At 44.7% G+C, this 16,890-nt stretch overlaps 1 protein-coding gene across 1 annotated transcript in view; it reads right to left on the bottom strand.

Moving 5' to 3' along the window:
* LOC122790034 (P2R1A-PPP2R2A-interacting phosphatase regulator 1-like) overlaps positions 1-16,890 on the bottom strand; it is an 849,731-nt gene that overhangs the window by 765,093 nt on the left and 67,748 nt on the right. The window lies entirely within an intron of this gene.

Below are 16,890 nucleotides of genomic sequence, written 5' to 3'. Positions count from 1 at the left end.
GCATGGGTAGCTACCGGTGAAAAGTGGGTTGAGGACCTGGCCTACTCTGACCTATGCCAGGGACCCTTGCTAATGGTGGGAGGGGTATATGTGCCCCTATTGGCCACTGTGCCCGCCATAAAGCCCAGCAGCCCTGCGTCAATATGCTACTGGCCGGCCGGTGTCCAGTTGCCCAGCCTGGGTTACATGGGATAGCTCTGTTGAGCGAAACCTGGACGTAAAACCAACCAACCTGCTAAACATGAACCGAGAACTGCTACACTTAATGTAGGTTCAGTGACAGGACGCAGCTTGGAAGTGGATGACATGATGATACACAGAAGGCTGGACATCCTTAGTATCCAAGAGACGAGATAGAAGGGCAATGCAACAGGGCCACTTGACTTGGGATCCAGACTCTACAACTCTGGAGGGGGACAGGCTAGAAATGGTATAGGAATTGTGGTGAGAGAGGCTTCAGAAGGCAGTGAGGGATATCATCAGAAGTAATGGCAGGTTCATGGCAATCAGACCCCAGTGTCATGATAGGGCAGTATTCATAATCTCAGCCTATGCCCCACAGCAGGGTTGTGATAATGAGGAAAAGATGCATTCAGACAGCAGTTGCAGGACCTACTAGACAAAGCAGTACAACATGAATTGGTGTTGATAATAGGTGACTTGAATGTGCATATCGGGACAGACAGAACAGGATATGATGACTGCCTGGGTCCACATGGGTGGGGCAACAGGAATAAAGAAGGAGAAACCATTCCAGACTTCTGTCTGGCAAATGACTTGATAGCAGCCAACACAGAGACAGTCACAAGATCACATACAAGAGTAGCCAACATGCAACTCAGGTAGACTTCCTCCTAGTAAGGAAAAGCATTGGGATAGAATCCATGATTGTAAAGTCATCCCCAGTGAAACAGCTGGCCCACAGCATAAACCATTAGTTGCCGCAATCAGCTGCAACCAGTGGTCAGAGAAGGATCTAAGGTCAACAGAGACCGGGCTGAACAGCTGGATGTTGACTGGAGAGAAAGTACAACAGTTTAAGGAATTACTCAGGGCTGTAGCACCCCAAGAAGTGGAGGAAATAGGTGTAGTTGAACAAGAACGGCAGTGCCTAAAAACAGCATGTGTTAGGACAACAGGAAAGATGTGTGGCCAAGCCAGGTACGGAAATAACGTACATAAGAAAAGCTGGTGGTGAAATGCATAAGTCCAGGAAATCATCAAAAGAAATACAGAGTGCAGGAAAAGGTGGGAGATAGAAAAAAGTGACCAGGCTAGGAAGGACTTCTGGTTGGCTAACAAAGAAGCTAAGAAAGAAGTTGCAGTAGTAAACAATAGGGGATCAGAAGCACTCTACCAACTTCTGGAAAGTGACTCAGTAAGTGACACAAAGAAACTATATCAGGTTGCAAGGCAAAGGCAGAAAAATAAAGAAGATAAGTTAGTCAATAAGGGATGCCAGCAAAAACCTGCACCAGTTCACAGAACATCAAAGGCAGATGGAAGGACTACTTCCAGCAGCTTCTGAATGAAGAAACCCGCACAGAAGCTGTACTGTCCCATAAACAGCCTACGATGAGAGAAGAAGAGGAGCCCACCCTAGAAGAAGTAAGAATAGCACCAAGGAAAACGAAGTCAGGGAAAGCAGGAGGCTCAGATGAGGTCACAGCCCATATGATAAAGATGCTGGGTGAGATAGGGGAGAAATGGCTCCTGAGGGTACTAATAGTAGTGTGGCAAGAAAGGTGCATCCCAGATGACTGGAGAATAAGCATACTTGTGCCAGTGTACAAGAACAAAGGGGACATCCACAACTGTGGGCAGTACAGAGGCATCAGACTCCTATCACACTGCATGAAAGTTCTGGAGAGGGTGACTGATAAACGGATACACAGAGTAGCAGAATATAAGATGGGAGATGAACAGTTCGGATTCAGATTAGGATGCAGCACAATTGACCTGATGTTTGCAGTGAGACAGATACTTGAGAAGAAGCTAGAGATGAGGTGAGAGTCCAACTGGGCATTCCTAGACTTGGAGAAAGCATATGACAAGGTCCCAAGAAAGCTGATCTGTGCAGTACTGCAGTGGTTTGAAGTCCCAGAAACATTGGTAGAATTAGTGCAGGCTATGTACAAGGACCCAGTGACTCAAGTACGAACAGTGTTCGGCCTCACATAGGGGTTCCCAGTGGGAGTGGGTGTACACCAGGGATCAGCTCTGAGCCCACTGCTGCTCAAACCAGTGATGGACTACATTAGCAAACAGGTCAGAGGGGCAGATCAACAAAGTAGCTTTATGCAGACTATGTGGCATTATAGGCATACTCTGAAATAGAACTTCAGCAAAGGATAGGAGAATGTAATGCAAAACTGAAGGCACATGGGATGAAACTAAGCACAGATAAGATGGTGATAATGGCAGAAAATTGGGTAAAGCAGAAGAAGCTGAGACTAGAGATAGAAGGGAAGACAGTGGAACAGATAAACAGCTTCAAGTATCTGGGAGGGATGGCTGAAGAGAAGGGAAGTCTGAATGAAGAGGTCAAAGTGAGAATCAGAGAGGCTGCAGCCAGCTGGCATAGAGTGTCAGGTGTAGTCCATGACAGAAGAATGCCAAAGAAGCTGAAAAGCAAAAGCAAGGTGTACAAGACAGTGGTGCAATCAGTACTAGTGTATGGTACAGAAACCAGGGGAGTAAAGGCAGAACAGTTGAAGAAAGTACAGTTGTGTACACTTATCCCTCCCCTGCCCTGGTCGTGTCTTCGGTTGCTGGCTCTGTGCGTTGCTTGTGGTCTGTACCTGCAATACCCCAGGCATCCCACCTGTGCTGCATAGCACCCTGGTTCCCTACCAGCAAGAACTATCTCAGACATCGTGCAGTGCATTTGGAAAACTGTCCTGCCTCCCCACAAGAATCTAAACCATCTAACGTGTCTTGTGGTCTATACCTGCAATACCCCAGGCATCCCACCTGTGCTGCATAGCACCCTGGTTCCCTACCAGCAAGAACTATCTCAGACATCGTGCGGTGCATTTGGAAAACTGTCCTTCCTCCCCACAAGAATCTAAACCATCTAACGTGTCTTGTGGTCTATACCTGCAATACCCCAGGCATCCCACCTGTGCTGCATAGCACCCTGGTTCCCTACCAGCAAGAACTATCTCAGACATCGTGCGGTGCATTTGGAAAACTGCCCTGCCTCCCCACAAGAATCTAAACCATCTAACGTGTCTTGTGGTCTATACCTGCAATACCCCAGGCATCCCACCTGTGCTGCATAGCACCCTGGTTCCCTACCAGCAAGAACTATCTCAGACATCGTGCGGTGCATTTGGAAAACTGTCCTGCCTCCCCACAAGAATCTAAACCATCTAACGTGTCTTGTGGTCTATACCTGCAATACCCCAGGCATCCCACCTGTGCTGCATAGCACCCTGGTTCCCTACCAGCAAGAACCATCTCAAACATCGTGCGGTGCATTTGGAAAACTGTCCTGCCTCCCCAAAAGAATCTAAACAATCTAACGTGTGTATGCACCAAACTGCATAGTCTTTTGTGCCACTGGTTGATGTTTTTGACCCAGCGTGCGCTAGCCAGCAGCCCAACACCGACCCAGTCACCTGTTGCTCCATAGACTCCATCCTTTCCCCCCTGTGCTGCCCCAAACATCTGCAAATTACCCACTTTAGTCTGCAGGTGACAGCATCCACCCACTAACTAACTTACATCTCATTCTTACTTAGCTCTGAACTTTCTGACTAATCCTCCAGCTGCCTATCCTACCTCTGTACCCTTATGAATTCTATGTCTGCATTCCACTCAGACTCAGTGCCCTACTCCTACCCTCTGTGGCTACTTACCTTGTGTTTCTACTCCTGCCCTCACTGATTGTTTTTCATAGCTCACTCATCTCTTGGTCTTCCTTTCTTAGCTCTTCCCGCTCCGTTCGCCCTACGGGCTCACTCCGCTCCCCTACCCTGCCCCCTATTCCCACCCTCCCCCACTACCTCTAGCTTTATAGCCCACTGACCACACCCTACTTAGCTCTTGTCCCACCTCTCACCCTCCTAGCTCCTCCCCTAACTCATACCACACCTCACCCTCCTAGCCACTCTCCAATCAACTCATACTACAACCCTTTTACACCAACACCATACACTCCACTCTTTTCAAGCCCTCCTCCCAACTAAAACCCTAAATTACAACTATGCTAGCAAAATCATCCTCATTTATAACCCATCTACTACTACTACTTGTTCTATCCTATCTAACCTACCTTACCATACCCTTCAATACTATCCATTCACCCCACTTTCACACTACTAGTTCAATCCCTGAACAAAACCAACACTCTTCAACATTCATCAGCCCCCATCTTTACTTCAATAACCCCTCCCTTCTCTTCCCATTCAGACACTTCCCCATCCACAAACACACCACCCTAACCCTAACTAGCACCAAATATACAACCCACAATCTATACACAAAACTATCCAATGACCTTTATTTCCAACTTCACCATTTAATCAACACCCTTCTTTCTGGTGACATTCACCCCAACCCAGGTCCCTCTCCCATCAACTCCTCATATACACCATCTTACACCCCTCCATCTGTAAAAACCGTTGACGTTAACATTAACTGACCCTCTGTCCAATCCCCCACAAAATCCCTAAATATAAACCTTTATAACTTCCAACAGCTCATCAACTCCATAACCAGACCATCAAAAGACCTTTCCTCTGGGAGCACTATTGACTGGATCCTAGTATCACACCCTTATCTTATTACCAGCAGTGGCACCCTCCCAGACTCCTTCAGTGACCACTTTCCTACTTTCGCTCGTCGTCACTCTCCCTCACTGCAACTACCACAAACCACCATCTCTTTGCGTTCCTTAAAGAACTTCAACCCCAACTCCTTCTCTGACTTACTTAAAAAATTCAACTGGAATCCTCTAAAAACTCTTCCCTTAGACGAAGCTGTCAATTATTTTAATACAACATTTCTAAACCTACTAGACAACTTGGCCCCTTTGAGAACTAAGAGAATTAAGAGCAAAACCATCCCCTGGCTAACTAAAAATACCTTAGCTGTCATGCGCCTCCGTGATAAAGCCTTAAAGAACCACTACAAAAGCAGAACCCCTGACACCCTGAATGAATACAAAACACTCCGTAACAGAGTAAAAAAACTCATTACTTGCGACCGCAAATCCTACTACATTACCCTCCAAAATGATCAAAAACCAACCTTAAAAAATTCTGGGATACCTTTTCCACTCTCTTCAACCCTGGGAAAAAGGAAAACCCTCAACCAGAACATAATGCTTCCGAAATTGACCTAGCCTCCCAATTTAACAGCTTTTTCATCGACTCCATAAGCAAATTAACATCATTCTTCAAAAATAATTCTACTCATCCAACTTCACTTCCCACAATCCCCCCCTCCTCAGATACTTCCACCTCCCACCTATCTCTCTTATCTCTCAAACTCATCCCCGTGTCAACTATTAAAAAACTCCTCCTAAAATTAAAACCATGCTCTAATGCCCCTGATAATATCCCTTCCTTTTTCCTAAAAACAGCTGCTGATGCCATTGCCTTCCCCATCTGTATTCTTAGAAACCGGTCTATTCAAGAAGGCTATGTACCCCAAATCTGGAAGAAAGCATATATTATCCCCCTCCACAAAGGTGGAAACAATAATAACATCTCCAACTTTAGACCTACTGCCATCCTATCCCCCATCTCTAAGCTACTTGAGAAATGTATTCATATTCAATTTCTACCCCACCTCATCAACAATCACCTACTTACTCCCACACAGCATGGATTCAGACCTGGTCACAGCACTACTACTGCTCTACTCTCCTTCCTTGAAACCATAAATAAAGCACGTGACTAACTGTATCGTTTCCACACTCCTCTTGGATCTTTCTAAGGCTTTTGATACTATCTCTCACTCTCTCCTTCTGACTAAACTCTCTAATCTACAACTCTCACCCAATTCTATTAACTGGTTTGCTAGCTACCTTTCCAATAGGCAACAAGCAGTCAAATGGAAGAAATCCACTTCCTTATTTCTTAACACTGCCACTGGTGTTCCCCAAGGTTCTATATTAGGTCCCTTACTGTTGACATTTTCATCAACGACTTCCACCACACTATTCCTAATGCTAAAATCATCCAATATGCAGACGATTCAACAATTATCTGTGCTGCTAACTCCATTCCCACCCTGATACAGCTAACACAAGATGCCTTCTCTACCACCGAACAATGGATGCTAGATAATCATCTAGCTCTTAATCCATCAAAAACTAAACTCATGATATTTACCCCATCCAAAACCTTAACTATCAACATAAATTCATTCTCCATAACCAGTCACAACAATACTACCCTTGAAATTGTTCCCAGTGCTAAACTATTAGGCGTTCTTATTAATAATCAGCTTAAATTTGACACCCATATACAAAGTAACATAAAAAAAACTCACCAGAAACTTGGTATGTTCTATCGCCATATTCGCTTCCTCACCACATCCACTAGATTCCTCCTTGCTTCCACATATCTCATCCCTTCCCTCCTTTATGGTGTCCCATTCTTTACCAATCTACAATCCTCTACCAAAACAAAACTCTCCTCCTGCAATAATAAAATCGCCAAATTCATCACTGGCCACAGATCCTCCTCTCATCACTGCATTGCTCTTCACAAGCTAAATTGGCTAGAACTTCCCAATTACCTCATCTACACTCAACTAACTCATGCACACAAGCTCATATTCAAGCCCTCCCTCTGCCCTTCTCTTGCCTCAACCTTCACTATTCACATACCCAGCCGATCCCTAAGAACCAATACTCAGAACTTAAGCAAACTCCACAAACCAACCCGTCCAGCAGGCAAACTCCTACTCTCTTTTTCCCTAGCCCGTCTCTGGAACTCCCTCCCACCTCATATTCGTAGCACCTGCAGTCTCCCCTCCTTTAAAACTCTCCTTCACTCACACTTACAAACAATGTGGGAATGCTCATGTTCCCATCCTGCTTAACTTTCCCAGCCACTATCTTATCCCTTAGCCAATAACCAGATAATCTCTACAGGAACTTACATACAATAAATAAACACTTACATTTAATTCTGTGTACACACCTTCACACTATTGTCTTAATCTAAATATCTATCTTAGTGATTATAGTTTTTTTTTGTAAACTGATGTGAATTGTTACATATTGTTATGCTTTACCTTCTATTTCTGCTTTGATTTACTTTGGCTTAAATGTACTCTCCTTGCATTTTACTATGTTTTTATATATTGTATTTCACTATGTTTTTATTGTATCCTTGGAGCTTTTCTCCCCAGGACTCTATTGAAAACAGGCTCATTTCGGCCCAATGGACCATCCTGGCAACCAAACTTCAAATAAATAAATAAATAAATAAAATTATCATAAATGTAGATGTTCGAGTGTATTCACTGTTGCAGTCATTACATTTGGGTAATCCTGCTGGCAGGTTGCCCTCAGTCGGCCTGAATTCCAAACTCTTGGGTCCTGCGTCGGTTGCTGTCGCCCCTGAAGTCAGGTTGTCAGGGGTATAAAATAAGCAGCCAACGCCATTTTCTTCAGTTTTTCTTGCCCCAGATGTCAGGTGCTCCCTAAAAGGGTAGGCAGAATTTATAAATATACAAAAATACATGCACCAATATAAACTTTACCTTCATCTACAAGCAAATACACCACACAGGTCGTATAAATCAGAGAAGGACAGATAAGTTCCAGCAGAAAAAAGGGGGATGGCGGGTGGGTAACCTGGACTGCAACAATGAATACACTCGAACATTTACATTTATGGTACGTGTACACAACTGTACTATGTTCTTCGTGTTTCACTGTTGCAGTCATTACATTTGGGTAGAGTCCCAAAGCTATGGTTGGGAGGCTGGAGCTAAACAGCATTAGGAGCACCTATGAGGCTCTGCAGAACTGCAGTGGCAAAGCCTGCCCTGGATTTAGAGTAGAGTGGCAGATGATAGTGCTTTGTAAAGGTGTGCACTGAACTCCAAGTAGCAGTCTCTAAAATGTCTTTGGTTGGTACTCCCCTGAGGAAGGCTGCTGAAGTGGCTGCAGCTCTGGTTGAATGTGGCCTAATGCCCTTAGGCACTGGCTTGCCATGCTGTGATTAGCAGAAATGAATGCAGTGGCCTATCCACTTTGAAATAGTCTGCTTTGAGATAGCCTTTCCTTGTGATCCTGCAGCATATGCCACTAGCAATTGCTCTGTCTTCCTGAAAAATTTGGTTCTGTCCAAGTAGAATCTAAGTTGTCTGCGTACATCCAAAGAATGCAGAATTATCTCCCCCATGTTCTGTGGATTTGGATAAAAAGTTGGCAGATGAATAGTTTGGTTAAGAGCCAGACTGGACACCAATAGGCATAAATGTTGGGTTTGTCCTCGGAGAAACCCTGTCTGGATAAAAAGTGATAAAAGGTTCCATAGCCATGAGTGCCTGCAGCTCAGAAACTCGTCTTGCAGAAGTTACTGCTAGGGGCAGAGCAGTTTTCCAAGATAAAAACTTTATATCAGCAGTAGCTGCTGGCTCAAAAAGAGGCAGGGTGAGTTTTTCCAAGACATAGTTGAGGTCCCATGCAGGTATTGGTGATCTCCTTGGAGGCCTTAAATTTTTGGCTCCTCTGAGGTACTGCCTTAACAAAGGATGAGAAAAGATTGGTGGCTCTGTATTGTAATGAGCCGAAATGGCAGAGGCATGAATTTTAATTGATGAAAAAGATAGGCCTTTGTCCAGCATCTCAGTTAAGTATTGCAAAATCTGAGGAATATTTGGTACAGCTGTATCAGTTCCTTGTGCCTGGTTCCAAGCACAGAATCTCTTCCATTTTCCAGCATACAATTTTCTAGTACTAGGCCTTTTGGCTTCCAAGATGACATCCAACACATCTTTACTGAGAGGTGTGTTTTGTATTACTACATTATCCGCCATGCTGCCAGGTTTAAGGTCCCGAGTTGGCTGTGCAGGATCCGATTGTTTTGTTGCGACAGTAGCTGAGGTATTTGAGGTAAGGTCCAAGCTGGGCATTGAGACAAGTTCCTTAGGATGGGATACCAGTACTGTCAGGGCCAGTCTAGGGCAATCAGCATCATCTTTGGCTTCTCCTTTCTGACCTTTAGGAGTACCTTGGGGAGGAGAGGCAGTGGCGGAAAGGCATATACTGATAGGTTTTTCCAGCTGAAAGATAGGGCGTCCACTTTCCATGCTTGTCTGTGATAAGTCCTTGTGCAGAATCCTTTTAGTTGGTAATTGAGAGGGGAGGCAAATAGATCTATGTCCGGGCATCCCCATTTCCTTGTTATCATGCTGAAGACTTGTGGATCCAGCTTCCACTTGGGGGGCTCCATGAGGTTCCTGCTTAATTCGTCTGCCAGAGTATTTTCCTTTCCTGGCAGGAATTGTGCCTGCAGATGCACTTGGTAAGTCAATGCTGTGTCCCACAAAGTCATGGCTAGTCTGCAAAGGGGGTAAGAATGTGTGCCCCCCTGCTTGTTTATATACCACATGACAGTGGTGTTGTCTATGTTTATCAGTAGTTGTCCCGGATGAAGTAGGTCCTTGAAGGCTGTCAGGGCATTTTGAACAGCTAGCATCTCTTTTTGATTGATATGTAGATGCATTTGGTTTGAGGACCATGTGCCCTGAATGCACCTTCCTGCCATGTGCCCCCCCCCAGGCATAATCTGATGCATCCGTTATTAGTGTCTGCCTGGCTGAGGGTAATGTGAATGGCTGTCCCTTGTTCTGGTGACAAGCCTTTGCCCACCATCGAAACTCCTGTTGCAGGCAGGGGCTGAGAGTAATCATTGTTTCCAGGCTGTGGCAATGTTGAGTCCAAGCACTTTTTAGGTACCATTGAAGTTTCCTCATATGCAGTCTTGCATATGGAATTAGGATGCATGATGCCATGAAGCCCAAAGCCTGCAGAATTTTTTTGCAGATAACTGGGCCTTTGTTGCCAACATTTTGAAATAAGTAGTCATTTGCCTTTGTTTGTCTGGCATGAGATAAGCCATCTGGGCAGTTGTATTTAAGCTTGCACCCAGGAATATTATCTCTTGAGAGGGTACTACTTTTGATTTCTTTTCGTTGACTGTGTACCCTAGGCATGTTATAAGTCTTTTCACAAACGCCAGATGTTGTAGAAGAATGTCCTTGTTCTCTGCTTGAATTAAACAGTCATCCAAGTAAGGATATATCTGTATTCTTCTTTGTCTGCAGAATGCAATTACTGGTGCCAGGCACTTTGTAAAGATCCTGGGCGCAGTAGGTAAGCCAAAGGGCAGTGCAGAGAATTGGTAATGCATTGTGCCAGCCTTGAATCTGAGGTATCTTCTGCATGATTGTCTAATTGGGACATGCAGGTATGCCTCTTTTAGGTCTAAAGTTACAAGCCAAGCATTCCTGCCCAGCATGGGCAGTAGCTGCTGCAAAGTCAACATTTTGAATTTTGGAATATCCAGGAATGTGTTCAGAATAGACAGGTCCAGTATTGGTCTCCAGGCTTTGTCCTTTCTGGGTACCAAGAACAGTCTTGAGTAAAATCCTTGTCCCTGCTCTTGCTCTGGTACTTGTTGAATGGCCCCCATGTCCATGAGGGATGAAACTTGTTTTTGTGTCTCTGCCCATTGATTTTTTGGCAGATCTGGACAACCGTTTGCCTTTGGCAGAGTATGGAAATGGAACTTGTAGCCTTGTGACACTATATTTAGAACCCACTTGTCATGGGTTATAATGTGCCAATTTTGAGAAAAAAAGTACAGTTTTGTACCTACCATAAATGTAGATGTTCGAAGATCCACATTGCTGCAGTCCTTACACTTGGGTAGTCCGCTGTCCTCGGTCGGCCCGAATATCAAAGTATTAGGCTGACGTCGGTCAAGGCGCTTAAGACTGACATCAGGACGTCAGGGTACAAATGCGCATGACCGACGTCATATCCTCTGTCTTTTCTTGCCCCAGATGTCAGAAGACCCAAAAAGAAAGGTCAAAACCAAAAGACAGCAAAAAACAACCAACCACCCTTGCACTAATCATATGTACAATATATACAATATCCACAATATTTACAACCCAAACCACACAACCTCTAACTACAGAGGGAAGGAGGGAGACTGCAGCAATGTGGATCTTCGAACATCTACATTTATGGTAGGTACAAAACTGTACTATGTTCTTCATCTCACATTACTGCAGTCCTTACACTTGGGTAGAATCCCAAAGCAGAGGTAAGCGAGGATGGCAAAACTATAAAGCAGTAGGAGCTGCCAAAATGCCCTGTAAAATTGCAGTGGCAAAACCAGCCCTAGATTTAGAGTAAAGTGGAAGGTGGTAATGCTTAGAGAAAGTATGCACTGAACTCCAAGTAGCTGCCTCCAAAATATCTTTAGTTGCCACCCCTTAAAAAGCTGTAGAAGTGGCAGTAGCCCTAGTGGAATGAGGCCTAATCCCAGCTGGAATCTCCTTACCATGATGGGAATAACAGAAAGCAATACAAAACCCAATCCACTTAGAAATAGTTTGTTTTGACACAGGCTTGCCCTGAGATCCCAAAGCAAATGAAACAAATAACTGCTGAGATTGCCTGAACCCTTTAGTTCTGCTCAAATAATATCGCAACTGCCTGTGTATATCCAAAGTGTGCAAAATCTTTTCCCTTTATTTTGGGGTTTGCATAAAAGTTGGCAAATGAATAGTTTGGTTTAAAGCCACACTAGAAACCACTTTAGGCATAAAGGAAGGATTAGTACGCAAAGATACCCTATCCTTATGGAAAATTAAGAAAGGCTCAACTGCCATAAGGGCCTGTAATTAAGAAACCCTTCTCGCAGAGGTAATGGCCAACAAAAAAAGCAGTCTTCCATGATAAATATTTCAACTCGGCAGTAGCTGCAGGCTCAAAAGGTTGTAGAGTGAGTTTCTCCAACACAAAATTGAGATCCCAAGCAGGAGTAGAAGCTCTAATGGGGGTCTTATATTCTTTGCCCTAAGGAATTGCTTAAACAAAGGATGAGAAAACAATGGTGGGTCACAGTCATAGTGAGCAGAAATTGCTGCAGCATGAACCTTAATAGAAGAGAAGGACAAACCTTTGTCCAGTAACTCAGTAAGATATTGAAGAGCCACACTTAAATTAGGCTTAGAAACATCAAAATCCTTTGCTGTACTCCAAAATAAAAATCTCTTCCATTTATCTGCGCACTTTCCTTGTACTAGGCCTTCTAGCCTCCAAAATAACATTCAAAACTTGCTGTGGAAGCTGAGACCCTCCAGGGTTTAAAACAGAATATGCCAGGCTGTTAGGTGAAGAGAGTGAAGTCTGACATTGAGTAAATGACTGTTCTCCTGAGACAGCAGGTGTGGAATCAAGGCAAAGGCCATGGAGGCTCCCTGCAGACTTCTCAGTAATGGGTACCAGTGCTGTTGAGGCCAATCTGGAGCTATTAAAATCATCTTTGGCTTGTCCTGTCTGACCTTCAGGAGTACCTTTGGGAGGAGAGGCAGAGGTGGAAAGGCATACACATGAAGATTGCTCCAATTGAATGAAAGAGCATCCACTTTCCAAGCTGTGGGATGAAACCTTTTTGTGCAAAACTTTGGCAGCTGGTAGTTTATTGGAGAAGCGAACAGATCTAGGTCTGGAGTTCCCCATAACACTGTCAATTTCTGAAATACATGAGGATCCAATTTCCACTCGTGGGGATCCATAATTTGTCTGCTCAACACATCTGCTAAGGAGTTCTGTGCTCCCGGCAGAAACCTTGCCTGAAGATTTAGCTGTAAACTGAGAGCAGTCTCCCACAAAATCATTGCTTGTCTGCATAGAGGATAAGAATGTGTTCCCTTGCTTGTTGATGTACCACATGACAGTTGTGTTGTCTGTTAGAACCAACACCTGCCCTGGAAGAAGTAAATCCTTGAAAGCTATTAATGCAAATTGAACTGCTAACATCTCCTTCAAGTTGATATGTAGATGTTGAAGTCTGGCAGGCCACGTGTCTTGTACCCACTTTCCATTTAGATGAGCTCCCCAAGCTTTGTCTGAGGCATCTGTCGTTAGAATCTGACTCGCATCTGGCCGGGTCACAGAGAGTCCCTTGTTTAGGTGACATTTCTGAGCCCACCACAAAAATTCCTTTTGAATGCAAGGTATTATCTGAATGACAGTGTCCATATCCTGGCAGTGCTGTGTCCATACATTTTTGAGATACCATTGTAGCTTCCTCATATGCAGTTTGGCATTGGGAAGCACCAGAATACAAGATGCCATGAACCCCAAGGCTTGAAGGACTGTCCTTGCAGTCAGCCTGGACTGATGAGACAATTGATGGAAGTAAAGAGAAAGATTCTTTTGTTTGTCCGGGGTCAAAAGGCCATCTGGGATGCTGTATTCAGTCTCACACCCAGAAAGCACATGTCCTGAGAGGGTACTAGACTGGACTTTATTTCGCTCACAGAATACCCCAGGCATCTTAGCACTGCTATCACATATTGTAAATGATGAAGAAGTTCGTCCTTTCTTGGGCCAGAATCAGGCAATCGTCCAAATAAGGATAGATCTGTATTCCTCTTAGCCTGAAGAAAGCTATCACTGGAGCCAGAACCTTCGTGAACACTCTGGGCAGTAGATAAAAGGGCAATGCAGAGAACTGATAATGAAGTCCCAGCCCGAAAGCGCAGATACTTCCTGCAGCTTAGCTTGATAGGAACATGAAGGTAAGCCTCCTTGAGATCCAGAGACACCATCCAGTTAGCTTTGCCCAGCAGAGGTAAAAGCTGTTGTAACGCCAACATTTTGAACTTGGGAATGTCCAGATAAGTGTTGAGGATAGATAAATCCAAAATTGGTCTCCACGTGTTCCCCTTCTTTGGCACTAGGAACAGAATAAATCCTAGGCCCACTTCTGGCAGAGGGACCGGTTGTATGGCCCCTATTTGAAGCAGCAGAGAAATTTGTTTGTGAGCCTCTAGTCTTTGCTGATGAGGAATGTCCGGCATGCCTTTGAAAGGAGGCAAGGTATGGAAATAAAACTTGTAACCTTGGTGTATGATATCCAATACCCATCTGTCTTGGGTAACCAAACTCCAATTTTCCTTGAAGAGTGCCAACCTTCCTCCCAAAGGTGCTGCCAGGCAAGAAAGATCTGGCAGCTGAAAAGGTGGGTCATTGGGCCTGTTTACGAAAGGACTGGCCCCTGCCCTCACCCGAAGATTGTGCAGGTGAACTCCCTGTTCTATGTCTGAAGGAGCTCTGAGCTCTGCCCCTACCTCGTCTAGATCTACCCCTAGACTGTGAATCATAAGAAGGACGCCCCCCATAGCAGGCCAAATCCTACTAAACTTCGGAGGCTGAACTTGTAAAAAATCTTTAACAGCCTGCATAGACTTAGCCTTGTCTTCCATTTTCTTTAAGACTGACTCCACAGATGAACCAAACAACACATCAGACTGTAAAGGAGCATCCAAAATCCTTGTCTTAACATGGTCAGATAAATTCTGATCCCTCAGCCAGGCGTGCCTGAAGAACTGACCCAGTGGCAGCCACCCTAGACGAGGCCTGTACAGCATCAAAACCACATTGTAAAGAATGCTTACCCACTTGTTCAGAGACATGTACCAAATCTTGTAATTCTTACACTCAATGCCTTCCGCCAGAGCATCTACCTTAGACTTCAATTGAGAAAGAAGATAGTTTTGATATTTCAACATGTGAAACTGGCAATTCAAAGCCCTCATAGCTAAGGTGGAAGAAGTATAGACTTTCTTTCCCCATCTATCCAAAGCTCTGGCCTCTTTATCTGGAGGAACCGGATTTTTAACAACAGAGGCCTTGACACCCTTAGGTCCCTGACTAACAGTTTCTGGGTCCCTAGGACTCTTATAAAGATATTTATGAGCCTCAGGCACCCTGTAATACCTATCCGGTTTAACAGGAGCAGGAGGCAAAGAATCAGGATTATGAAGCTCTGCAAACACATCTTCCACAACATCCAGAACAGGTGGTATAGCCAAAGGCCTATACTGGGGTAAAACAAAATTCCCTAAGCCTTTTCCTGGAATCAGAGAAGTCCTGACCTTCCCACTTAAAATGTTCCCTCATGGAATGAAGTGTCTCTGAAAAAGAAAAATCCTCTGGAGGAGAAGCAGAAGGAGTCGAATCATCTGCATCAGAATCAGAATAAGGAGAGTACTCCTGCAAGTCTTCAGCCGAAGACTCTGAAACATCCGAAGCCTGCTCAAAACTCCCAACTCTGGTTCCACCCTAGGCCTCTTATCAGGAGGGGGTAAAGAACCTCTAATCAAAGTAATTAAATCTTCTGCCATTTTAAGCATGTGCTTCTTGGGCACAGATCTTGTTGAACTAGGAGTGACACCAACAGAAGCTAAACCTGGCCTGCCTCTGGGAGAAGCCTTGGAAACAGAAGGAGAGGGCCTAACCACCCTAGGAAGGGAGGAGTACAGTAACCTGAGAAGCCCCTTCAGCCTGACCTGCCTCCTGAGAGGCCACATCCTGCAATAACAAAGTCTCCCCTGGGACTCCAGAGAAGCCTCGCGAACCACCGTTCCACTGACGCCTCTAAGAACCGGCGTCCGCACGGACTCTTCTTTCTGCCTGGGTTTAGCTGCTTTGTCTTTGCGCTTCGAGAAGCGGGCGCCGGAGCATCCGACGGCATATTATAATTGCACCGCTCAAGACCAACCTGGCACAATCTAACCTTCGCAATAGTGCGCTTATTGAACCTAGCACAAAAGCGACACCCAACAACGCCGTGCTCAGGCCCCAAACAAGGAATACACAAAGTATGATAATCCCTATGCGGTATCTGCTTCCCACAAGAAATACAGTTATTCACTTTTTCTGACATCCGTAAAACACTGAGGCAAGAAAAACTAAAATATTCTAACGGGTACTTGCTTTCAACTTTGACTCGGTCTGAAACTCCGAATTCGAAAAATTTCAGAACGCCGAACGGCACTTGCAACGCTGCTTCTGCATCGGACCATGCGGCAAAAAAGACTGAGGATATGACGTCGGTCATGCGCATTTGTACCCTGATGTCAGTCTTAAGCGCCTTGACCGACGTCAGCCTAATACTTTGATATTCGGGCCGACCGAGGACAGCGGACTACCCAAGTGTAAGGACTGCAGCAATGTGAGATGAAGAACATGTGCTAATTTTCCCCCTAAGGGTGCTGCCAGGAGATAAGTGCTTGGTGCAGGCAGGGGGAAGTCATTGGGACTGTTTCCTGTATGGTTGTGATTCGTCTTCTCCAACTTTGGAGGTAGAAGCACTCCATTGCTTTGACCTGTATGAACTTTGCAACTGGGATCTGCCTCTGGTGCGGCTGGATCTGCCCCTTTGGGGTCTGTCTGACACATAAAAGGACCAATTATTTGTAGGTTAGTGTCTACTAAACCTAGGTGGCTGTACTTGTAAAAAATCTTTGACAGTTTGCATAGATTTAGCTTTGTCCTCCATTTTCTTTAACATCTCTTCTGCTTTAACACCAAACAAAGTATCATGCTGTAAAGGTGCATCTAATAATTTAACTTTAACATGATCAGGCAGATTTTGTTCCTTTAACCAAGCATGCCTTCTAATTACAGAACCCGTAACTGCGGCCCCTGCAGGAGGCCTCCAAAGAATCAAAACCACATTGCAAAGTATGCTTTCCAACTTGTTCAGCTGCATGCAATAAATCCTGCATTTCCTTATTTTCTGCACATTCAGAGTTTAACAACATTTTCTGTTTAAGCAATGCCATGATATGTTGCTGATATTTGAGCATATGAAACTGACAGTTTAAGGC

The sequence above is a fragment of the Protopterus annectens genome, chromosome 15.part0 (genome assembly GCF_019279795.1).
Source record: "Protopterus annectens isolate FY-2018-M chromosome 15.part0, PAN1.0, whole genome shotgun sequence".
Lineage (NCBI taxonomy): Eukaryota > Metazoa > Chordata > Ceratodontiformes > Protopteridae > Protopterus > Protopterus annectens.
This window is presented reverse-complemented; position numbering and strand designations above follow the sequence as displayed.